This window comes from Polypterus senegalus, chromosome 11 (assembly GCF_016835505.1).
Source record: "Polypterus senegalus isolate Bchr_013 chromosome 11, ASM1683550v1, whole genome shotgun sequence".
Lineage (NCBI taxonomy): Eukaryota > Metazoa > Chordata > Cladistia > Polypteriformes > Polypteridae > Polypterus > Polypterus senegalus.
In genome coordinates this window covers 90,958,196-90,985,526 of record NC_053164.1, presented here as the reverse complement: position 1 = coordinate 90,985,526, position 27,331 = coordinate 90,958,196, and the positions used below count along the sequence as shown (strand labels likewise).

At 39.4% G+C, this 27,331-nt stretch overlaps 1 long non-coding RNA gene across 1 annotated transcript in view; it reads right to left on the bottom strand.

The window, feature by feature from the left end:
* Positions 1-26,434, bottom strand: part of LOC120538533 — a 32,294-nt gene extending 5,860 nt beyond the window's left edge. Inside the window, exons 1-2 of the long non-coding RNA XR_005635479.1 lie at positions 26,312-26,434; positions 24,896-24,964 (exon numbers count right to left, since the gene is read on the bottom strand). This is a non-coding gene — a long non-coding RNA (uncharacterized LOC120538533). The remainder of the gene's footprint in view (positions 1-24,895; positions 24,965-26,311) is intronic.
* Between the last annotated feature and the right edge of the window lie 897 nt (positions 26,435-27,331).

Genomic DNA, 27,331 nt, shown 5'->3' with positions numbered 1-27,331 from the left:
TGTCTTGAATTTGTAGCCCAGCCTGTGTTTCCCTAAATCTGTTATTGACCCAATCACTAACCTCCTTCACTACCCATTTGGGAAAAGATGTGAAAACAGGTTGCGTTCATTCACTCATAAATTTAGTTCAAAGTAAAATTTTTCTCTATTATAAAAAAATCTTGGGATGAGACAAGACGTGATCTTTTGAAGAGCGACACTTTCACGTCCTGCGAGACAGACAAGTCACGTCATACTTATAACCTTTGGAAGCAAGTCCCGCGAGATGGTGACTTTTGCAAGTCATGCCCTACTTACAACCACTTTCAAACAAGAAAAGTAGTGTTTCTTCCCAATGAAGAGGCGTATCCATGAGAAGTAAAAGATTTCTTGTTTGGTGAAAGTGAAATCAACATACGCTGTCAAGCTTGGGTCACAGAGTTACACAGATACACAGGAGATTATAGAGACAGAAACATTATTCAGACACTTCAAACAAACATAAGTCTCTTTCAGGAGTGAATAAAGCTCCGTGTGTAGTCAGAGGGGACAGTTCCGTCAATCAATACAAATAATGGAAAATCTCCCTCTTCATAGGGGCGCCCCTCGGGAGCGGGCACCCCAACAGGAGAACAGGATGTCTGGGGGAGAAGAGAGACAAGGCAGTGAGAGAAAAGGACAGCTGCTGTACAGGCTTTTAAATGTTCGAAGCGCTGCACGAGATGCAGATCACGTGGCACGGCAACAGCAACCCAGCAGCTGATTGAGCAAAGAGGAGGTAAAAATAAACTGTATTTGTTTCCCATTGTATCACCATTTAAGAGGGGGTTTCGGAGGAGTGTCCGTGTCTCTTTGGGGTGCGTTCAGCCCACTTCTTCTCAACGCTAGCAGCAGAGACGCAAAGTGGCTGGCGTGTAGCGCAGGCCGTGGGGGGGATGGGGCAGTGGGGGACGGGGTTGTTTTGTTAGCAAGCAAATCAAGCAAGTGGCGAAGCCCCCTAGTATTCTATATATTCAATTCACTTCAATTTAGATAGAAAGAATATAATTACATGTACAAGTACGATCTTATTCTGTGCTGTGTTAAGAGGCAAAATGGTAAATAGGATGCAATTGTAACATTAACCAAAAGCCAAAAACCTAAACATATTTCCAAGTTGCACTCTCTGAAAACTGTGTATAAACTAAATATTGACCGACATACCTACTTGCATTTGATACATTAAGCTGTGAATGACAGCTTTGACATAAAACTCTGTGAAAGAATTGGATCTGCTGTTGGGAACTCTAATGCAAAAGACTAATAATTCGGGTGGATTAATGGCAAGCTGGGAAATGATTGATTCATCTGACCGTGAGTCACCCAGCATTTTCTTTTAGGCTTCACTTGTGCATACTAATTGACAGTGAGTATAGACCTAATGAATGAAGCTTCAGAATAAAATATGGATAGTATATTTATTGAGGGTTAAATGACATATGCGCTAGAGGGCAAAGGGCCAGGCTCCTCATCAGTGACTGATAGAGAGCCTTATGAGAGAATTCTTTGCACGCAATTTAACAGTTTTACATTTTTTTTAATGTAGTTACCATTTTAATGATATATACATTACCAATTTATTTGTGTTTTACTCTTTATGATTTAAATTTGTTGTATTATTTGATGTATTGCACCCAACAAACTGTGCAACAAAATAGATTAAATGGAGTCAAAGCATGGATGGCTGGATAGATGGATAATTAAAAGAAATGTGAAACTGACTTTTTGAAATTGTGTCAAATTCTAGATTCCCATGTTAGAAGTAGAGCAGTGGTTCTCAATCTGTGGGGCGGGCAACCCTAGGGGGGCACGAAATAACTAAAAGGGGGATGTGAAAAAAAGAAAATAAGAATCGAAAATATGAAAAATACATCTATCTACACCAAAACAAATTAACTTAAACTACATTCTGATGCTAGTAAAATACAATAAATATAGAGTTAGATAAATGTCAATAAAAGTTAAGTAGGTAATAAAATATGCATCTATCCATTTTTTTGTATCAGTAGTATGCTGCTGCTTGATTATGTGAATTTCCCCTTGGGATTAATAAAGTATCTATCTATCTATCTATCTATCTATCTATCTATCTATCTATCTATCTATCTATCTATCTATCTATCTATCTATCTATCTATATCATTAATTAAAAAGAACAAATTGATATTAGTGGGCTCCTTTCAAAAAAACGTTAGAGGGCACGATTAAAACTGTTATGAAAACTTGTGTCGCAAATACTTAAAGGTTGAGAAACGCTGTACTAGAGTCTGTTTAGGCAGCTCGTTAAACAGCAAGAAGTCATCGTTTTTGAATAATCTGTCTGACCTTCTTTCTGAGCCAAATCTATGGTCGATGACCCATGTCTTAAGTTCTGTGGCAGATCCAGAATGGGAAGTTGAAAGACATTTTTCATTTCAAACCACTATTTTAGCTCTTTATATTTGCAGTGCTGACCAAGTTACATTCTTTCAGCTCATTTTCCTTAATAATGTCTTGTCCAAAAATTGTCCCCATGACTTAATGTAGTCATAACTGTGACTGGCTGTATAAGGTTGATGCTGTATAAGGTTGATGGGTTCAAGTGAGAAGAAAGATTACATTTTACCATTTTATGTGTGTGTTTGTGATGCCTTTTATTTAGGGTCAGTCTTTCATTAAACAATTTTTCTTTTGTTCTTCTTGTTTATTCCAAGGTGAATCAAGCTTTTATAGAAGCTCGAGAAATATAAAACGGGAAAAGATGAAGAGGAAGAAGCTCAAGAAATATAACAACCTACTTCAAACCACTCAACAATTACAAAAAAGAAGAAAAATATCTGACTTGTTTGAAGATAAAAGTCAGAGATAAGTATTTAAAGTTAGGCATGCTGCCATTGATATGAAGGAGCCCCAGTAGCGTTCCTTGACACTTCTTTTGAATAATTTGTTGGCTGAAAGTGTTAGTGTATCAGAGCGAGGGTGTGCAGCATGGTTAATAATGGCATTCCTCCAGTGGGTTAGGAGTATGAACCATGATTGTTCCTGCCTTCCTAATCAGAATAATCACTGTCACAGGGTTATAAAACATAGAACAGATGTAGCCACCCTCATTAAAGGAGTTCAATTTCCTAAGGAAAATAATCTTTTCTGATATAGATCCTCTGTTTTATAAGGCCACATCCACAGCCACTACTTTAATGCTGAGTTTAATTCAGTCAAGATGTCAATTTTCTTACCTGATTATTATAATTTATTCTTATTAGACCAAAAGCCTATCTTGATTTCATAGGGTGTAAAGCTAGAACCAACCCTGGATGGGATACTAACTCATGCTGATTCTGACTTTCTTGAATTGTACTGCATTTAAAGTGTGCCACATAATCTTTCAGTTTGTTAATCCTTGTCTCTAGTCTAATAGTTTCCCAATGGAAGAATCCAAAATCTGTCACTTTCTCGGTCTGGAAGTCCTCTTTTCACAACCTTGCTTTATTAGTATTCTCTGCCGCATGGATTAATAGTGTATCTGTGCATTCTCTTGGTAAATTGGAAAACACTGTGTCCCTGATAAAGTCATGGCTGACAACGAACCATGATTTTAATCTGACACTTTATTCTATTAGATTTCTTTCCTCAGCCAGACATGTGGGCCTCTGGGTCCTGTTGGTGACCTGCATGTTCCATCAGTTCTAATTTAATATCCACTTTCTTAAATAGCTCCGGGGTGAGGTGGGTTTTGAGTGGCCACTGGTGGAGGTGAAGGTTGAGAATTATTCAAAATCAATATATGAAAATGTCTTTTCCTTTTTTGGTAATCAATGAAAGATTGATTACAAAACAAAAATCCTTATCTCTTTGCTGTTAATGTTAAGTATTTTTACCACTCGTGCATTATCAAACTCATCTAATTTAGTTTAGGGTGTAAATGGGACTGTTTCATCAGGATGAGGTGCAAGGCAGGACACAACTGAATAAGTCATCAAGTCATAATATGGCACACTTATACACACACATTTCATTTGTACTTGCACTTGACCCCTTTAGTCATCAGTTCATCCTGTATTTGTTTGGATATGCGTAGTATCTGGAAAAACACAAGAAGACCTAAGTCAAACAGGCAAACTCCCCACTGGAAGGATCAGAATGCAATTTCAGTTGGCCTGCTGGAACTGTAAGACCGCTGAACTAACCACTAAATGACTGTGCTACTACAAGTTAATTAAATTAAATTCAATTCATTATTCTATAGAGTACAGTAGCACTGTTCTATGAGGACAGGGTCAGAGTGCTAATACCAATTTACAAAACTAAAACTCTATCACTTACTTACATTAACACAGGTATCTGGTCAAATGAACCATTACACAGTGTGTGCATCTATACAGTACTATGTAAAAATTTGGGCACTCCTGTTAAAAATCACTGTATCAATTTATAACTTGCTAAGCTTTTGAGGCAGCAACGTCATTGTAACATATTTTATATCTTATGGAAACAGCAACATTTCAGTAGTGAATTTTTTTTTATTGGACCAACAGAACCAATTTAATGTGCATTTCAACAAAAATAGGCATGTGCATAAATTTGGGCACCCCAAAGGAATAATCCCATCAATATTTAGTTGAGCTTCCTTTTGCTGAAACCTCCAATAGCCACTGACAAGTCCCTGAATTCTAGCCGGTGGTATTTTGGACCATTCTTCCATACAAAATGCCTCCAGTTCAGTCAAGTTTGATGGCTTCTCCATACATTTTCAATGATGTTCAGGTCTGGGGACTGGGATGGTCATTCTAGAATATTGTACTTGTACCTCTGCATGAATTCCTTGGTAAATTTTGATCAGTGCTTTGGCTCATTGTCGTGCTGAAACATCCAACCCTGCTGTAACTTCAACTTTGTGACTAACTCTTAAACATTCATATCAAGAATCTGCTGATACTGAGAGGAATTCATGTGGCCCTCAACTTTAACAAGGTTTCCAGTACCTGTGCTAGCCATACAGCCTCATAATATGATGGACCCTCACCAAATTTTACAGTAGCAAGGAAGTTCTTCTCCTGGAATGCTGTGCATTTTTTTCACCAAGTATAGCAACTCTGGTTGTGACCATATAACTCTATCTTAGTATCATCTGTCCACAGTATTTTTTTCCAAAATGTTTCTGGCTTGTCCAGATGCGCTATTGCATACCTTACGCGGCTCTTCTTGTGATGAGTACTCAGAAAAGGGTTTTTATGCATCATCCTTCCAAAGAGCTGTTCCCAGTGCAAAGTGTGCTGAACTGTGGAACGATGTACAATAACATCATCAGCAGCCAGATGTTCTTGTAGCTCTCTGGAGGTGGTCTATGGTTTGTCTGTGATTATTCTAACCAGCCTTCGGCTGTGCCTTTCAGATATTTTTCTTGGCGTACCACAAGTACCAAAAGTTTCCTTCACACCTGTGGCTTTCTATTTCCTAACTACATTTCTGACTGTGGAGACAAACAATCCAAACCTTTGTGATAATTTCTTGTACCCTTCTTCTAATTCATAACAACATATTATCTTAGTTTTTAGGCCAGTAGAGAGTTCTTTAGAGGTTCCAATGTTGTCACACTCTTAAGGGAGAACCAAGGACAAGCACAACTGGCAATTACCTATATGTTAAATAACATTTCATGATTGGTTGCATCTGCCTTTGTAGTTTAAAGTCTAATGAGCTAATCAAAGCAATTTTGTGCTGCAATCTGTCAGCATTAAATGACTACAGGTCTTCAAATTAATGCAATTAAAAAGGCGCCCAAACTTTAGCACATCCCATTTTTACATTTTTTTTTTATTATTTCATACAACTCAGTAATGCTACACTGAGAATTCTGATCTGATGAACATCCCCTTGTCTAAAAATGGCATATTGCTGTGATCTTCTCTTATGAAGAACTTTTACATAGCACTATATATATATATTTATATATATATATATATATATATATATATATATATATACACTCACCTAAAGGATTATTAGGAACACCATACTAATACGGTGTTTGACCCCCTTTCGCCTTCAGAACTGCCTTAATTCTACGTGGCATTGATTCAACAAGGTGCTGAAAGCATTCTTTAGAAATGTTGGCCCATATTGATAGGATAGCATCTTGCAGTTGATGGAGATTTGTGGGATGCACATCTAGGGCATGAAGCTCCCGTTCCACCACATCCCAAAGATGCTCTATTGGGTTGAGATCTGGTGACTGTGGGGGCCAATTTGAAATGATTCGAGCTTTGTGACATGGTGCATTATCCTGCTGGAAGTATCCATCCAAGGATGGGTACATGGTGGTCATAAAGGGATGGACATGGTCAGAAACAATGCTCAGGTAGCCCGTGGCATTTAAACAATGCCCAATTAGTACTAAGGGGCCTAAAGTGTGCCAAGAAAACATTCCCCACACCATTACACCACCACCACCACCAGCCTGCACAGTGGTAACAAGGCATGATGGATCCATGTTCTCATTCTGTTTATGCCAAATTCTGACTCTATCATTTGAATGTCTCAACAGAAATCGAGACTCATCAGACCAGGCAACATTTTTCCAGTCTTCAACTGTCCAATTTTGGTGAGCTCGTGCAAATTGTAGTCTCTTTTTCCTATTTGTAGTGGAGATGAGTGGTACCCGGTGGGGTCTTCTGCTGTTGTAGCCCATCCGCCTCAAGGTTGTGCGTGTTGTAGCTTCACAAATGCTTTGCTGCATACCTCGGTTGTAACGAGTGGTTATTTCAGTCAAAGTTGCTCTTCTATCAGCTTGAATCAGTCGGTCGGTCCATTTTCGCCCACAGGACTGCCACATACTGAATGTTTTTCCCCTTTTCACACCATTCTTTGTAAACCCTAGAAATGGTTGTGCGTGAAAATCCCAGTAACTGAGCAGATTGTGAAATACTCAGACCGGCCCGTCTGGCACCAACAACCATGCCACTCTCAAAATTGCTTAAATCACCTTTCTTTCCCATTCTGACATTCGGTTTGGAGTTCAGGAGATTGTCTTGACCAGGACCACACCCCTAAATGCATTGAAGCAACTGCCATATGATTGGTTGATTAGATAATTGCATTAATGAGAAATTGAACAGGTGTTCCTAATAATCCTTTAGGTGAGTATATATATATATATATATATATATATATATATATATGTATACCTGTATATATATATATATATATATATATAAACTGCTCAAAAAAATTAAAGGAACACTTTGAAAACACATCAGATCTCAATGGAAAAAAAATCATGCTGGATATCTATACTGATATGGACTGGGTAATGTGTTAGGAACGAAAGGATGCCACATCATTTGATGGAAATGAAAATTATCAACCTACAGAGGGCTGAATTCAAAGACACCCTGAAAATCAAAGTGAAAAAATCATGCGGCAGGCTAGTCCATTTTGCCAAAATTTTATTGCAGCAACTTAAAATCGTACTCAGTAGTTTGTATGGCCCCCACGTGCTTGTATGCATGCCTGACAACATCGGGGCATGCTCCCAATGAGATGACAGATTATGTCCTGGAGGATCTCCTCCCAGATCTGGACCAGGGCATCACTGAGCTCCTGGACAGTCTTAGGCGCAACTTGACGTGGTTGGATGGACCGAAACATAATGTCCCAGAAGTGTTCTATTGGTTTTAGGTTAGGCAAGCATGAGGGCCATTCAATGGTATCAATTCCTTCATCCTCCAGGAATTGTCTTCATACTCTCGCCACATGAGGCCGGGCATTGTCGTGCACCAGGAGGAACCCGGGACCCACTGCACCAGCACAGGATCTGACAATGGGTCCAAGGATTTTATCCCGATACCTTATGGCAGTCAAGGTGCTGTTGTCTAACCTGTAGAGGTCTGTGTGGCCCTCCATGGATATGCCTTCTTAGACCATTATTGACCCACCACCAAACGGGTCATGTTGAACAATGTTACAGGCAGCATAATGTTCTCCACGGCTTCTCCAGACCCTTTCTCATCTGTCACATTTGCTCAGGGTGAACCTGCTCTCATCTGTGAAAAGCACAGGGTGCCAGTGGTGTACCTGCCAAGTCTGGTATTCTATGGCAAATGCCAATCGGTGCCGAGCAGTGAGCACAGGACCCACTAGAGGATGTTGGGCCCTTAAGCCACCCTCATGAAGCCTGTTTCTGATTGTTTGGTCAGAGACATTCACACCATTGGCCTGCTGGAGGTCATTTGTAGGGCTCTGGCAGTGCTCATCCTGTTCCTCCTTGCACAAAGCATCAGATAAACATCCTGCTGATGTGTTAAGGACCTTCTACAGCCCTGTCCAGCATTCCTAGAGTAACATGCCTGTCTCATGGAATCTCCTCCATGCCTTTGAGACTGTGCTAGGAGACACAGCAAACCTTCTGGCAATGACACGTATTGATGTGCCGTCCTGCAAAAGTTGAACTACCTGTGCAACCTCTGTAGGGTCCAGGTATCGCCTCATGCTACCAGTAGTGACACTGACTGTAGCCAAATGCAAAACTAGTGAAAAAACAGTCAGAAAAGATGAGGAGGGAAAAATGTCAGGGGCCTCCACCTGTTAAACCATTCCTGTTTTGGGGGTCATCTCATTGTTGCCCCTCTAGTGCACCCGCTGTTAATTTCATTAACACCAAAGCAGCTGAAACTGATTAACAACTCCCTCTGCTACTTAGCTGACCTGATCAATAGCCTTACTCTGATTAAAAAGTGTTCCTTTAATTTTTGAGCAGTATATATATATATATATAAAGAGGCTTCGACACTGATGTCTGAGGTTCGATCCACGAGAGGGGGTGCAGTGAGTATGTACGCCTGATGAGCCCAGAATTAAGGCAAAACACATGTTGCATGCTCTTTGTATTATTTGACAGTAAAACTATGCAATATATATATATATATATATATATATATATATATATATATATATATATATATATATATATATATATATGTATATATAGCATTTTTAAAGTAGGTAGATCATTTCGACCTGGTCATTTTAAAAGTAGCTCGCAAACCAGAAAAGTGTGGGCACCCCTGAACTAAATACATGTACTTATATGACAGCATGAACTGCTTGTAGATAAGGTTAGTCTTTTATGGGTGTCAACATATTGCAGTAGTTTTATTAAAAATAAGTGTCGGTCATTCTAAAACTGTTCACATGCGAGATGCCCGTGGACTGTGTCATCCCCGGGAGCTCGGGATTCCCGAATTCCCGGGAATGGATTCCTATATATATATATATATATATATATATATATATATATATATATATATATATATATATATATATATATATATATATATATATATATATATATATATATATATATATATATATAGTACATGACTAGTGGCAAAAGAGGAATGTAAAATAAAAATTCTGTCTTCCTTTGGAAGAAGCAAAATCATATTTGACCCAGTCAAACGTCTTGTCCAACTATAATGTATGACAATCTATGGTTCCTTAACTGTAATATAATAATCAGATTGTTTGGTCATCTCTGAACATTTAAATGTTGTTAGTGTACAATATTTATTGAATACTGATAAGGAAGTAATAGTACAAGAGTAAAACCACAAGAGGCTTTACTTCTTTTTTTTGTGGACTCTGAATCCCAGCACTCTATCATGTTTTGTCACCAGCCTTAAAGTTGATTTTGGTGTAGGTTTGAGCTTTGATGAGTACCTTTAACATGCACATGTAGACCCCAAACCTTTCTCTCCATTTAATTAATTTACATTCTTAATCACATCTCCATTACTTTATGATTGGGCTCCTACAAGTTTGACAATAGTGTTCATATGAGGTAATCACATATCCCCTCCTCTGTTTCATCTTCATGAACTTTTTGGTTGTTTCAGAATTGTTAATCACTAATAATGTTTATAATTCAACTGGGTTTCTAGACCACTTCTGTCATCTAAACTTTTTGATATCTGGGATCTGCTGAAACCCACTTCTTTGGTACCTGCAAAGCTCTCCACATTTTCACATCTCCATTACATTCTTATAGTTCTTACATTCATATTCAGAATGTAGGGTGTACTGCATGTTGACCAGTGCTTACTGTAATACATCCTCTCCTCTGTATTATACTCAGAAATTATCTTAACCATCCATTCATCCAATGCCAAACTAGGCAGCACTGGACACAATACAGCAACCTTGCTGGGGGTTGACCAGACCATTTTACACACCTCTGCTTACAATTAGGATTGACCAAGTAACCTACAAAATTCAAGTTTAAGTTATTGTTATGTTTACATAGCACAGTGTTTTACTTACTTGTATGTCTCCCACAGACTAGTGAGAGCAGTAACATGCCACCAGTTAGCAGTATCAGAGGCCATATACTATAAGTACAATACAGTATGAGTGGCTATGGAGTAAACTTATGACACGAGTTTCACAGTGACTGCCCAGAATGACTGAGGTTTCTAAAATAGATTTGTTTATGATTGTCCCGAACAGAAATACATTCTTATAAACTCACACATTTATAAAGTGTAGGAAGAAAAACAATGCAGACAAAGGATGAGTCTGTAAATTCCCCTCAGGCAGTGACTAAGCTGATATTCAAACCCATGACTCTGAAACTGTAAGGCATTAGTGCCAGCCATCTCAATGCCACTTGGCTGTTTTAACCATCTAAACTGACCACATCAATGTACACCTTGTAATATTCTCAGTTCTTAAAGTTTTCATACTGTTCTCAATGGATTTTCATAACAGACCAAAAGTTCTTGGCATTGTTTGTCAGTTTCACAAACAAAACTGAAGATTTTATAAATATAAATAAGTTGAAGGCTGGGGGAGCCCAAGGGTTGTTTGAATCTGGATGTATGAGTTATCATTTTCAGTTATATTAATACAAGATAGTCTGGCTAAATTGTAGCTATCATAAAAAACTGAAACTTGTATAAGGTGAGGGTATCTGAAGAAAAAAAATCAAATTTGAAAGACATTAACCTAAGTCCTTGGAGCTCTGCTCAGTGCCACAATGCGCCATCTCACCTAAATTCAAGTGAGTGATTAGTTTCCTGTACTTTAACATCAAGGCTTATTTGCATAAAAAAGGATTATCAATATGTGCTGTGACAATTTCATTATCATGAACAAAACAGAGTGTGCTGCAGGCATTATGTTAAGGCCAATTTAATAGAATCATCCACACCTGATAGTCAGCAACAACTCATAAAGAGGCTCTTGTGGTGTTATTTGTGTGGAATAGGCACAGTGTCCAAGTGCCTAGGCCTGGAGTGTAGGATTAATATTTTTAATAATTTGTGCATGTAATTATGTATTTATGTATGTGTTTGCTTGTTTTTTTATAAATTAAAACTGTAATATTAAAAAAATCAATTCTTACCCTGTCCTGGATTGGTTATTTGTGACATTGCTTTTTCTAATTGTATTCCGCTCCTAAGTCAGTATACACATAAAAGATAAGAAAGACACTTTTATCCTTTCTAATGCCTGATGTCCTGAATTTTGCTTGTCAAATAGGAAATAAATGTGTCTGTGGACCACTCTCCTGGCTCATATGAGGTATGTACTCCCACCCTGGGTTGAGAAGGGGGCGTTGGTGCTAATCGTCTCTTCTGTTGTTCCCTCCATAGCACAGAGAAGATCTTCAGTAAGGGCAATTGACTCCGCCCCATCTTTATCAATCCCTAAGCTTCCGAAAAGAGGCAGCCATTTTTTAACTGAATGCTGGAAGTATGGAGCCCCTTTCTAAACTTAATCAAGCCTGGTGGATTTCTTCTTTTGGATAATCTCCTTGTATGGCATGCATAGTGCTCATTTTCATTATTTTTTTCAATTTGTTAGGCATTGGAATTAAATTGTGAAGACTAGGATGATGCCCCGACATTTTTCCACAGTACCTTGCAGTCCCTTACTCAATCACAAAAGAAATTCCATATGAATGGAGACGGTAAGTGGTCATGTCTTTACGAACCACCTTTGGTCTACAAATAAATGCGAATTGAATGGAGTTAATAAGATTTCATATCAGCTAAGAAAACAGGTGTGTTTACACTATATTGAATGTAGTTCAAATGATACCAAATCAAAATAGTGCTATTTCCATTATAGCCTGATTCATATCTATTTCAATAAAGTCTAATGATTTTGTATATATGCACTTACATACTTATTGCATTAATTTACCAGTGGTACACTAAAACGTAATCTTCAAATCATGGGGTACACGCTGACATGGCCTTTATGACACACTTTTTGTTGTGATAAGCTTCATGTCAACTCATGAGCACTTTCTGGTTTTCAGTGCATTGCTCACAGAACTAGCAGCATGCCACTTTTTCACAAGTTGCTCAAATGTGCATTTTGAAGAAGCGCTCAAAACAAGATATTGGTCCAAGAAAACCTCACATGTTAACTTCAAGTAGCCTGTATAAATACAGTATACAGCTGAACAAACAAAATTTTGCTGCTCCAGTGAATATAGGATGTCTTCCTCCCAGCAAGCACACAGAATATAAAAGTAACAAAGGTTTCCTGCAACTACACCTGAATGGGTTTGCTAAAACTAGTGTAACACACTTTACCATTCTATATATGTCTATTTTATTCAAACACAAGCCTGTATTTGAAGATCTATCTATCTATCTATCTATCTATCTATCTATCTATCTATCTATCTATCTATCTATCTATCTATCTATCTATCTATCTATCTATCTGTCGACTGCTCAAAAAATTAAGGGAACAGCTTCAGAGATATTCATCTGTCCATTTAGGAAACATAGCAGATTATGAATCAGCTTCATCTGCTTTGGTGCAAATGAAAGTGACTGGAGAGGCAAAAGCAGGACGCCCCCCAAAAAGGGAATGGTTTTGAAGATGGTGGACAAAGACAATTGCTCTCTGCTCATCTTTCCTGTCTGATTCTTCTCTAGTTTTGTGTTTTGCTAGTGATCCTGTCACTACCGGTAGCATGAGGTGGTATCTACAGCCAATTCAGATTGCACTCAGCTCCTCCAGGATGGCACATCCATGCATGCCATTGTAAGAAGGATTGCTGTGTTTCTCAGCACAGTCTCAAGAATGGAGGAGATCTCCCAGTACACCATCTGATGTCTCATCAGGAGCGCATGCAGACACTATCAAGTCACATTATGAGTTGCTGTGATGAAATTCGTGCAAGTTGGATCAGCCTGTGATTTAAATTTTTGGCTTTAATTTCGGTGTGATGTTGAATCCAGCCCTCAATGGGTTGGTGATTTTGGTTTCCATTGAACATTGTTACATCGTTTTGTTCTTTACAAATTACACAGTATTTTCCAATTGATTTAAGTGTTCCCTTAATTTTTTTGAGCAGTGTATATGTAACACATAGCTAACTCACTCACTCATTCACTCATTAACTCAACAAAAACAATCTTTCCTATTTAGTTAAAAAGCTCAAATTTGGATAGGTGGTATATTTAGGGCACTACGTATTTGCTAAGAAAGGACATTTCAATATATCAAAATTTAGGAGTAACCGCTCTGAGAAGAGAAACTAAATATTCCAAAATCTTTTAAATACCTTAATGGTTTTTATGGAAATTTGGTGATGTTATACAAAAAAGAAAATGAGTTGTTTTTTATTTGTCAATACATTTTTTATTTGTTGATATTTATTAATATTATACTAACTTACATTCTCTGGGTTGCACTGAAAGCATGCTTTATACAGATGAAGTGATTAATGGACCACAAAAATAGCACTACAAACCAATCGGGTGGACAGATAATTGAAGATGGGGCAGTGTTCTGGACAGGAAAAAAGAGCCAGGATCACATTGTGAAATGGAAAAAGAAAGTTTGTCAAAGCTTTACAAAGATGGAAAGCTCAATGATTAGCAAGTGTTATTTTTTGCTGTTGAATACCAGCACTCTTAGATGAATAAGGGCTCTTATCTTTGTTATCTGTTATGCTCCCTTGACTTCCTGGCATTAAGTAACAGGCACATTCTTAAATGAGCGATGAGCAATTGGGTAAATGGGCGGCGGATCCTTATGAAGTATCTAGTGGTGCAAAGCCCAACATATTAACGATGACCCATGATCTATGTTAAGATGCGGGTGCATTACCAAAGGGTAAAAGGCGTGGTAACAGTTGTGCAGGATTGGGAGTGAGCGGCATGATAACAACTGCACAGCAGTTCATAAGTGAACATAGCACAGCTTAGATTGAATATAGCTGATTAACCATTTCAATTAAAAGGAACACACTTTTCTGTAAAAGTGTATTTTACAATGATCTTCAACAAAAGTTAAGTAATTAGCAAAAACAGGAATTGTTTTAATGCAGGAATGTTTCAGTCATGAACAACTGTAAATTACTAAGCAACTCTTATAATTACTTACTTATTATTTGACCAATGTCTTTATCCAAGACGACTCACAACATTTGAGATACAGTATAATTGGTTATGTTTTGCTTGTTTTTTAAATTGGAGTTACAACTCACAAACTCAGTGTCTGAAGTTCTATGTCTAGAGCCTTAAGTGCTACACCACACTGCCTGTCAGTAATATTAGCCCTTGTTAAAAATTTTCTAACAAACGTTGTGTACAAAAAAGCACTTAACTAGTTACAAAGTGTTTCTGATACATCTGATTAACCAAAAGGCACAATAACTGAGGCCCATTGTCTTATAAAATTTCCTGGGTGAAGCCAGGTAACACAGTTAGTCAAACATTCATTGTCTAACCCCCTTACTCCTGAATAGGGTCATGAGGATCTGCTGGTGCCTATCCCAGCTAGCATATGGCACAAGGCAGGGAACAAATCCTGGACAGGGCACCACTCCATCACAAGGCACACTTACAGCCACACACCAATCACACATTAGGTCCAATTTAGGCTCAGCAAATCACCTAACCTGCATGTGTTTGGACTGAGGGAGGAAACTGGAGCACCCGGAGGGAACCCATTCAGACACAGGGAGAACAGGCAAACTCTATGCAGAGAGGACCTGGGACATGAACCCTGGTCTTTTTACCACATTACCACTGCACCACACTGCCTCCCAACACCGCTAGTACTCAGCATAAAACTATAATATGACAGTATAAGACTTCATATATTGCAGATCTCCTAATCTTCTGTTTTTTTTTCCTCCCGCAATGAAAATACAAATTATATGAAATGGCAACTGTGTATGAACAAGTAAAGATGTAAGTGTGAGTAGATAGATAGATAGATAGATAGATAGATAGATAGATAGATAGATAGATAGATAGATCTTGCTGGTGTTCAGGTGTAAGTGGTTTGAGTCACGCCATTTAACAAAGTCTTTAATCCTCCTCCTGCGCACTCCTGATGCAGCCCACGATAGCAGTGTCATCAGCGAACTTTTGCACGTGGCAGGACTCCGAGTCGTATTTGAAGTCTGATGTATACAGGCTGAACAGGACCGGAGAAAGTACAGTCCCCTGTGGCGCTCCTGTGTTGCTGACCACAATGTCAGACCTGCAGTTCCCAAGACGCACATACTGAGGTCTGTCTGTAAGATATTCCATGATCCATGTCACCAGGTATGAGTCTACTCCCATCTCAGTCAGCTTGTTCCTAAGGAGCAGAGGTTGGATGGTGTTGAAGGCGTTGATAGTATGCCCTATCAGGGTTAACTCCTGCCTTAAATACAGTGTTACCAGGACGGGTCCTTCACAACCCGGCTAATGGATTAATTGAATTTACAAGAAGGATGCTTGAAGGGATGGATAGGTTAAGAAAATATAGCTGAATAAATGATATCATAGTGTTAATCTTAGCAGCTTCCCTCTAGCAGTGTTGCCATGTTGTCCAATGTTTCCAAATCCTGCAGTAGTTGGAAAGATTTGGAAATTGAGTATGAAGAGTACAGAAACAAAATTACACATTCCAAGTGTCTTAGTTTCAAGGGTTTTATTGAAATTAAAAGCAATAAGTGTGCACTAAAATAAAGAGAAAATGAATAATACACACAGAAAATAACTTCTTGCTTATGATGTTATATTATGTTATGTTTCTTTACGTTACTTTTTAGGCCCAACAACAACATTTATTTGTAGATTACATTTTCATACGAAGAATGTAGCTCAAAGTGCTTTCTTTACAAGATAACAAAAGAAAAATTTTCCAAGGAAGGAAAAACAAATTAAAATTAGATAAAAACATAAGATAAGGTAAAGCATATGCCAGTATACATTATTACAGGTATGAACAGTCAGAAAAGTGTGTGCCTATGGACTTTTCTAGTTGTAAAATGTTTGTAATCTATATATCTAAAATGTTACATCAATGTTTAAGCTGAGTGTCAAGAAGGTTCCATTAACATGCAGGCTTATAAGAGATAAAGCAGAATCTTGTATTATCTACTGTGTGTAGCCATGTAAAACTAACATTCGATCATAATTAAGCAAACACTTACATTAACATTAACTTACTAGGACCAGCTCTTACAAGCAGTTTATTGTCAGAATGAGTCTGAGTTTTATGAGTGTAATATTTAAGCTATAAATGTGAGTTAGGTTAATTCGCTATTCCAAATTGGCTGTCCGTGTGCGAGTATGAGTGCATACATGAGTGGTCTTTACCAAGGACTTTTTTAAGTGGGCTTGAGAATATGGTGCTGTGTTACAGTATCTGACAGGTAAATGTATTACAAGTAGAAATGTTTTACATATCATATTGCAACTGTATGAAATTATTACTTATCATTACATACTTTTTAACAGGAATTAATGCCAGAAGGAAAGATCTGAGAAATTACTTTTTTGCTGGCAGCTTTGCATACATTTATCCTTTAATGTTGAAGTTTTAGACTACACAGATTCACGATTCTGGTTCCTTTGCCTGTAGTGTCAGGAAAAGCACTTTATAAGATGTTTGAAGTAAAAAATGACATTAAAGGGAAACAATTGCCATCACTCCCCTATAGTCTTCTATTGACCCAGAAGGGCATTTCCAGAAACAAGCAATTACTGTAAATAGACAGAGACTGTTGAGCCCAAGATGCAGACCATGATGGACAGTGGATTCACTGCAGCACAGTAAGGTAAATAAAAAAAAAAAGCTTTGCACCCTCCTTACCCCGGAAGGTTTCATTGTGTGCCACAGCGGCACTAGTTACACCCACAACCCATCTTTCCTACTCGATGGAATAAATATCTTGGTAAAAATATGTTAAATCCACCTTTTGGTGTGCTTAAATGTTCCTTGTGAGTTATGGTTTCAATTACATCTTAATTTATGAGTGGAGCACCGCAGTTGCTCAATTTTACGAGCACCTTGTAATGAAAAAATAATGACTCCATCCTGAGTAACATTTCAACCTGCTAACAGGAGCAAATCTGAACATTTCAGGTTTTCATGAATTGCTTTCAATTAAAAGAACTGGCACTTATAGATGTATTTGTATTTGAGCACTGAGAACCAGAGTTTGGATAGGTGCGTTCAGGCTGTTTGAGGGAGGCAAACTTTGCAAGATAAGAATTTCAGTAATGGAAAAGCGATCGAATATTTTTCAAACACCCCTACCACCTCCATTGTAACGTGCCATAAGCTGAATATTTTGCACTTTTAAAACTGTCATGCAATATATCCTCACTGGTACTTTTTTTTATCAGATTTGTAAATCACATATAGGTGCAATTTTGAAAGAAATGTCCAGTATGTGTTATAATAATTCTTGAGCAGGTTTAAATTTACAGGCTGCTCCCTTTAAATTTACACTTGTTCTGGTTATTGGAATTCTGAATCAATTGAGGGACTTTATTGTTGTGTGACTAATTTATCATGGTGGCAATTTGTTTAGCACCCATACTGGAGTATAAATATGGTTGCCAAAATTTAAAAGTGTAATGACAGTGACAGCTAAAAATATGGAATTATACCAGAATGGAAAAAAATTAGAAAAGAGAACAAAAAGATTTAAGTCTGCTATCTCTTCATCACTATAAACCCAAAAGGTAAAACAAGTGATTTTGTCTTTGCAAGCCTGGTTGCCTGATATTGATAAGCTAAGTGTAATTGCTTGCTTAGGGATGTAATCATAGAGAGGCAGTACGTGTAAAATCATTAAGATCAAACCAGTCCTTTCTTACTTATATCCAGCAACACCTTGCCTATTACTCTATTTCTTTTATTGATTGTCTATTAAATTGCCTTAAGCAGACAAGAAATCTTTCCAGTACATAACGGATTTCCACTGAATGCTTTCCGACCGGGGGGTTCATTTCAGTGTGAACTGTAGCCCCTTTCAGCTATTCTCATATGCATTTTGCTTGTTCTGCAGCAGTCCACACAGCACAGGGTGTAATAAATGAAGAACAGAAGTCATCTGTCTTGAAGAACATTAATTAATCTTCATTCAAAGTGTGCAGCATCAAGGCTTTTTCATTGATTTGAGTTAATCAGCTAAAACCATCCCTTAATGAAAACATTCCTTGGATACGCAGTGAACATGTGTATACTCTTTCATTATTCTTAGTTTTTTATTTAACTACTAGAATGTTGCAGTGCGTGTTATGCTTGGTTTTCTTACTTTGAATCCCCCTCACAATGAATGAGATTTGATGTTGTGCTCACCCCAATGACTCCATTCTTCAGGCAGTGTAGTCTAACAGCTAAGTCACTCAAATATAAATTATATGGTTTAAGGTGTGAGCCTGAGCAAGTCTCTTAACCTGTCAAGGCAAGAATTATAGGAAAAAATAGGAAGCATAATTACACTATGATTTGTTAATTATAGAAAGTAAATGCATCAGCTAAATAACTAAAATGTAAACATCAATGTAACATGCTTGGTGGCCTACATCTCTAGAGCTTACAAATAACTCCACCAATAAGTGATTGCCTGTATTAAAAGAGAATTACATGTACTGTATCCATCTGGATAGTGCATTGGTTAGTTCCAAGGAAGTGGATTCAATTTGAAGCCCTTGTAGCATCTTTATGGCATTTATACCTTCTCTGTGTGTTTTCTCTATGTACTCTAATTTTCCAAAGACATCTGTCATAAATTAATCAATGAAGTATTCTAATATAAGGAAGATGAGTATGTGCATAAGTGAGTGTAGCCATTAATAAACTGCCATCTTGTTCATGTAGTCCCAGTTCTTGTTCAGTGTGGCCTCCCAGCAGAAGACCCCAGGACACAGACCTGTGAATGTATACAGTAGAGTGATATTCTGTCATGCTTGGTAGGTACAGTAGCAAATTGTGGGTGTTGACCTTAGGAACTTAATGCAACATAACATCCTCAAACGCTCTTCAATTCAGTTGTCAACCAACAGCAATGGGCACAAGGCACTAAACAGTCTTGGACAGGGCTCTTATCCATCACGGGACCTTCACACTTACATGGCAACAATTAATCTCCTAGAGCAGGGGTGTCAAACTCCAGTCCTGGAGGGCCGCAGTAGCTGCAGGTTTTCATTCTAACCCTTTTCCTAATCAGTGACTAGTTTTCACTGCTAATTACATTTTTTCTCCCTTGATTTTAATATCCCTGTTTTTAAAGATTCAGTGCTCTGAATTGATTGTTTTCTTCATTAAATGACAGCCAAACAGAAATGAGAAACAAGCCAACAGATTACCAGCTAAATTGGGGCTTCAGATTCCAACCAATTTCACTCCAACTAGATTTTTAATGAGAATCCCATTCATTCTGTTAATTAAGCTTATTTTTGAGCACCATCAAGATGTTTTGGTGACTTGAGAGATCAACCTTACTGAGACCTTCACCTTTATTTTCAGATATTGTGTGATGGGCACAGGTGAGCTGGTCATGTGGCAGCTCGTTTTTTGTCTCATTATTGTTTGGCTGCTAATTAAGGAAAAAGAAAAAACTAAGGGGGCCTGAGTCAAGTTAATTAAAATTAAGATGAAAGAAGTTAATTAACAGCAAAAACTGGTCACTAATTTAGAAGAATGAAAGCCTGCAGCCACTGCAGCCCTCCAGGACTGGAGTTCAACACCCATGTCCTAGAGCAGGGGTCCTCAATCATGGTCCTGGAGGGCTGCATTGGCTGCAGGTTTTTGCTCCAACTCAATTGCTTAATAAGAAGCACTCATTGCTCAAGTAACACTTCTGCTTCACTTTAGTGGAACCCTTATTGCTAATTTTAGTCTTAAAGAGCTGTATTCTTGGTTTTTAATTACTCCTAATTAGCAATAAAATGCAAATGATAAAAGCAACCAGCAGTTCTCCATTTAGCTTGTTGCCACTTACACCTGTGTGTATTTATCATTCACTATTGGGTTTAATTAAATACTTTGAAGGAAAGTGAAGAGAAAAAAGTGAAAGACTGAGAATTGCTCCTCCATTTTAGACTTCAAAATATTTGAATGATATCCTAAGAAAGGGGAAGAAAATCTCGGATATGAGAATGAACTGACATAGTAGAGTTAAAGCACTAACAAGCCATGAAATTAAATTATTGGCAAGAATTGCTTTCTAATTAAGCTACCGGGTTAGAACAAAAACCTGCAGCCACTGCGGCCCTTCAGGACTGTGATTGAAGACCCCTGTCCTAGAGGGACCAACATGGAATTACCAAATAACTTTATCTGCACATTTTTGGGGTTTGTAGGATGAAAACATAGCTCTGCCAGATAAATCTACGCAGACACGGAGATATCGTACAAAATAATTAATATTCTAAATGTAGAAATTAGAAAAGAACCCTCAAAACCAGGCAGGAGGTCAGAGCATAAGGCAGGCTGCTTAGACAGACAAAAATATCCAAGAACAAGGCTGAAATGCTGTAAATCCATATTATAGGTTGAAAATAATGATATAATACATTAAAAAACAGAACACTGGTCAAAAGGCTTTCACAGTAGCATAATGCTAGAATTATAAGCTGTCATGCTCTCCTCTTATTGCCCTTGTCCCTCCCATCATGTGAATATAGTACAATGAAGTGGGTGAACCTAAGGATAAGGATAAAGCTAACACCCATGCAGAAAGCAAGTTGAGAATATTGTTGAATGGACATTATAACTGTTGTCCTACTAGGTTTAACCATTTTATCTAGGCATTTTTTGCCATTATAGCAGAATTCCATGGCATATTTTGAAGTTTCGCAAAATGCTTTATCTCCTTTTCCTATTTAAAGTTACAACTTTATGCTCATTCTGCCTTGAACAGATAAGAGTGGATGGCAGTTTCACTGCAGTAGTGAACATCCTTCATATTAAAAAAAATAAATCTGAATTACTGCTTCTCCTTGACTTCGCTGTTACTTTAATTCCATGGATGCCAGCATTACGCAGAAATGTTTGAAGAACCTTAATGTCCCCTCACATCCTACTGACATTAAGCAGTATTTAGCCTCATTCCTGGGATAACCTTTGAAGTTTGGTTTTTACTCCATTTGTATTCAATTTCTCTTAATTTCCAGCGAGAACGTTTATTTGGCAGTATGGCCTAATATTCCACTTGTAAATTAATCGTAATCATTTCTATATACAGGGCTATTCAAAATGAAAGAGCAGATTTCAAAAATGTATTTTAAACAAACTGTATAAGATGGAAACACATTCTGCACATCACTGGATAGAGGAAAGTTCAAAGTTTGGTCCTATGGTCCTTGAGGTTGCATGCACTCAACATGAGCACCATGTGTAGCGTAACAAACATCAAAATGGTAGATAATTTCTTGCCACACACGAGTCATTTGGTCCCTACAGTAGTTACTGAATTCACAGCTTCCTCAATTCTGAGTCACAAATCTTGAAGATTATAGGGCATAGATGGAACACTCTTTCTTTTAATGCACCTCCATAGATAGAAATCACAGGGGGTAAGGTCTGGAAACCTGGGAGGCCATAGACGATGAGCAAGATCTTGTTGTCCACCTCTTGCAATCCAATGCCCTGGTATGATGTCGTTCAGGTAACAACGGACCTCAAAATGGAAATGAGGTGGGGCACCATTTTGTATGAAAATTAAGTCAGCACTCGGTGGCATTTACTGGTACTTTTAGGTGGGCTTTTAAACTTTGAACTTTTGTCTATCCAGTGATGTGCGGAATGTGTTTCTGTCTTTTACAGTTTGTTCAAAATAAATTTTTGAAATCTGCTCTTTCATTTTAAAGAGCCCTGTATAAAGACTGCCAGAGACCATCTTACTTTCTAGCTCAGTGACATCCGTGTATGGTCGGCTATAGCTGTAACACAGTGAAAATCATTTGCGTCTTCTGCAGATTCGAGTTCAGTTCAAGAAATTTGACTCCTTCTCACTGAATCTTGGCACCAAGAATCTTTTTTATCATCCTTTGTAACTATAGTTGGGCTGATGTCCTCCATGGTGGTCTGAATTTTGAATGGTATATATCAGCTTTAGACATAAGTTTGTTTCATTTCACTTTCATAAAAAAAAATATTTTTTAGATTTCATCATAGATTGGTTCCTATTTTGGGCTTAATGTTGTTGGAGTAGGCTGTGGATGAAACATGCTTAAAATATATATATAATTCACTTTCTAATATTCTGAAAGCAGCAAGTTATTGTCACACGATCTGATGCAGTGCAGTGGTGCAAAATTCAGATTGTCTCAGCCATTTAAATAACCCAAGTTAGCTTCCTTATGCTAGTTCATATGGTGGGTCATCATATAGCCAAAGTCACTTAAAGTAGCTGAGGGTTGATGGGAGCCTATTTTGGCAGCTTCAAATTCAAAACAGCAAACAACACTCATTCTTAGACCCACATACGCTCTTACTGTAGATTCATACGGTCAATGTGTACAGAATCCAGTAAAATTGTTACTTCAGTGTGCTTATCTGAACACAACAGGCCACCAGCCAAATGCTCAGTAATTGTGTGCACTTAGCTTTGATAAAGGACCACTTCTTTAGTAAAAAATAAGGTATTTTCTCTAGCAATTTCTTTTACTATAGAATCAAATGAGAGTCCCTGGTTAATTTAACACATATGTGAGTGGAATATCCAGAAAAAAAACTCATATGAGCATGAGGAGAACATACAATCTACACCTAGGCATTGACAAGACTGGAATTCCAAAAAAAAAATAAAGCAGTCATATTCTCTACTGTTCCACTAAATATTTTCTAGACTAGTTTATTCTGATTTAACTGGAAAGACGGATCCCAGTTTTGCATCAAGTACTAGAATCTGCAAGTTGTGGTGCATAATAAATGCAGGAATTTCTTGGTAGGGAGTGGGCAATATAAAACTGTGAACTGTCCAAAGAGGAAATTACCAATTGATAGTAACCCTGCTCCCACCACTCCACATATGCCGGGAACTCAATATTTACAAACAATACCACCTACTCTCAACCACATTTTGTCACTGCGTGGCTCTGTAACAAAATGCACATTTATTTTTGCTGCATTGACTGTGTAGCAGTTAATTTATCAAAATTAAAATCAATCTGTTCAATCGTCTTCTACAGAACGTTCATCTCATAGCAGTTAAGAGTTTGCAGTAATGGTTAATGGCAATCGATAAACAGTGTTATAAAGCAATAAAAATACAATGAAGATAATTCAAGAAAAACACATTGTTTCATTTACAAGGAAGTAAGATTTATGCTGCTTCAACAAATGAGAAAACTAATGATATTCCACAAACTACTGCATACTGCTTTCCCTTTCGAGTTTGGGTTTCCCTTTCACTTCCTTTTCATTTCATTATCTGTAGCTAGCTGATTTCAGAAAGACAGAATAATGGCAAGGGACCTTGTATGTGGCTGTAATATGCGTCACTGTATTGTGTGCCTTTCATTTTCTCTCTCAGTAATACTGGTTTGTATTTCCGCATATTTGTAAAATGCCTGTAATTTTGTCTCACAGTAATACAGTGGAACCGAAGTAATTTCCCCCATAGGATTGTATGTAAATACAAACAATCCGTTCCAGACCGTATGAACTGTATGTAAATATATATTTTTTTAAGTTTTTAAGCACAAATATAGTTAATTATACCATTGAATGCACAGCGTAATAGTAAACTAAATGTAAAAACATTGAATAACACTAAGAAATCCTTGAACAACAGAGAAAACTAACACTGCAAAAGTTCGTGCTATAGCCTTACGACCCACTCGCTAAAAACAGTTTTTTTTAATGAGTTTTAAGCACAGGGAAAAAAATGAACATTTGAAAAATCCAAAATTTAATAATCAACCAAGAAAAGTAACATTGCAACAATGCATGCACACACCTGTGTGTGTGTGTGTGTCTCTCTCACGGGTGTGTGTGTCTGTCTGTCTCTCACGTGTGTGTCTCTCTTAAGCGTGCGCTTCTGTGTCTGTGTGTGTGTGTGTGTGTGTGTGGGTGGGTGGGTATCTGTCTCGCGCGTGTCTGTGTGTGTGTGTGTCCATCTCGCGCGCACCTCTGTGTGTGTCTGTCTGTCTCGCGTGTGCCTGTGTGTGTTTCTCGCGTGTGCCTGTGTGTGTGTGTCTCGCGCACGCCTGTGTGTGTGTCTGTCTTGCTTGCGCCTGTGTGTCTGTCTCGCGCGCCCCTGTGTGTGTCTGTCTCACGCGTGCCTGTGTGTGTGTGTCTGTCTCGCGCGTGCCTGTGTGTGTGTGTCTGTCTCTCTCGCACACGCACCTGTGTGTGTCTCTCTCTCTGCACACACAGGGAATGCACAGGAAGAGACTGAACAGGTGCTGTGTGGCCCCGCGCATGTGCACTTCACCAGAAGACTGCTGAGAAAGCACCAGTGAGGGCAACTGACTCTGCCCCTTTGTGGTTCATGGTCCATGGAAGGAGGTGTCATTGTGGCAAGTGTGAGTCACTGGTCGAAGTTCCCGAGCAAACTGTGGCTGGAAGCCGAATATCTTTTGACAGCCTTTTTGTGGCCCAAACACAAGGGTAAACATGCAAAAGAGTGTACCTTTTTGTTTTTTTAACATATTAAAAGGGATGCACCAAGTCTTCTTCTGGCACCTTGTCATTCCTGCACCTGGACACAATATAAAAATAAAATTAAACAATGTTTTTAATAGCAAAATAATAATCCAGAAAAAAAACTTATTAAGGACAACATTTAACTATATTCTAGTTATGTAGTTATGTAGATGGCATGTTATTAGGCATGTCATGCCAATGTTGCATGATAAATAACATCAAACTTGAAAAATAATGGAAAGGTAAAGTTGGCTTGAGCAATCTAATAAACGTTTTGACTGAGTGATCAAACAACTTTTATTTTTTGTTTTGACCCTCACTAACAAGAAAGATAATTTTTGTAAGAGCCATTTGTTAGTTGGTTAGGTTATGTTCAATTGATAGTAGTATTTCCTTAGTCATGTTAAAATGTTTGCCTATATATTAATGCATAACATATGGTAGATTCTATTATATCCCCCACAAGCTAAACTGGGTGGTACCCAGCCGGGATGCACAGAAGGACCGGAGGAGGGCTTGTGCCTCCTCCAGACCATGAGGGGGCAACCGCCCTGGTTGTGTTGGGGGCCACAGGAAGAGGGCTTGGTAGCCCATCCATGTAGGGGCCCTTGGTCAGCGCTAGGGGGCGCCCCAATGCCTTGGGAGCCCTGGACCTCAGCACTTCCGCCACACCAGGAAGTGCTGGGGGGAAGAAGAGCAGAGACACTTGGAGGGCTTCTGGCTACACAGCTGGTGCTTCCGCCACACGGGGGTGTGTCGGCGGAGGCTTCTCAGGAAGCACCTGGAGCCCATCCGGAGGTGCATAAAAGGGGCCACCTCCCTCCATTCGATGGCGAGAGTCGGGTGGGAGAGGACGGAGCTCGGATGAGAGGTGTGGAGTGGAGGCGGTCTGAAGACTGAAAGGCATTGTTGTGTGGCCAGGACTGAAAGGGGTGATTGGTGCTGAGGCACTGGGATTGTGCACTTTATTGTACATAAATGACTGTAAATAAACGTGTGTGTGGTGAAACCAGCATGTCTACCTGTCTGTGTCCGGGCTGTACCCCACAATGGCATCCCAGATGGGACTGTGCCTGGTACAAGGCAGAGACCCCAAAAAAAATAATTTTGTGGGCAGTCCGGAACAGCAGGTTACCCCACACACGCACCGCAGGAACAGCGCACGCACAACCCTGTGGGAATGAATCTCCTCATGGACCGCCACCGGTTCACCAAAGGACTATATTCCCCTGGTGCAGGGTAACTACAAAGGACGTTGCCAAACTGCAGCGGGCTCCTACAGGCCCGATGTCGCTGAGGACATCCTGGACAACAGCGCGGTGAGGACGGCGCCACAGAGAGACAGGACCCGAGAGGTAAGTGCCCTGCCCCATGACGAACGACCCTACAGGGGCACACTTACTTTTTGTGTTGCAGGCAAGGACTGCCTGGATTCGCGTCAGTGGCAACAGCATTCCAATCCTCGGGCTGTCATCGGCGCAGAGACGGCAGCATAATGGGCTACGAAGACGGAGTCTCTGCAGCTCGACAAGCCGCAGCAGCTGCGAAGCTGCTTGGAGCCACGTCACCGCACCAGGAGAAACAGAGCCAAAATGGCCGAAGACCGGAAGTCTCACTCCGAGGCAGGCACGGGATTGGTTGGTGTGTCTGGTGTGCCCGCCGATGATTGGATGGAGGCGGGCCTCAGGAGTGTCAATCCTGTGCTGAAGAAAGACCCAATGGGGCTGGAGGAAGGGCCCCACAGGGGGTGGCCAGTGGATCTGCCTGACTGGAAGGTAGGGCAGCCGTTGGATAAACCTTTGTGCTTGCCGACGGGTCTGCGTGAGCTGGAGGAATGCCTGCAGCCCGCAGAGTCGCTCTTGCAGGTGATATGCGTCATCCGTAAAGGATTGAAGGAGCTGGAGATGAAGGCGATCGCGTTCGTGAAGATGCTACAACAGTGGATGGATCAGCGTGGTGCAGGAGACTTCAGCAAGATGGATGCAGCGGGCAAGGTAAGCGAGGCCGTCCCCTTAAAGAATAAGGGAGAATCTGCCGAAATTGGCCGTGATACAAAAGATCGGCATCGAGTAGGCAGATCTCTGACAGTGGATGCGGCACTGAAGGCTGTGCGCATGATGAGGGGAGAGACAACGAGAGGGCTGGCAGAACACGGGCTGTTGTGTGCCCCAGGTCTTGGCGCCCAATGCCCTGAGTCAGCGGCAGTCTCACGTCACTCTACAGGGACACAGACGGGAAGGAGTCTCTTTTTGGCAATAAGGAGACTCAGACCTTCATGGCATCCCAGAGTGACAGGAGGAATGGAGGGGAGAAGGCCGGTTCCTCCGATTGGAAGGGACGTGTTGCTGGGTGCACACGTCCAAGGAATGCCCGTCCTCTGCGGAGGCAGAGGGAAACCCCAGGACAGGTGGAGGAGTCAACT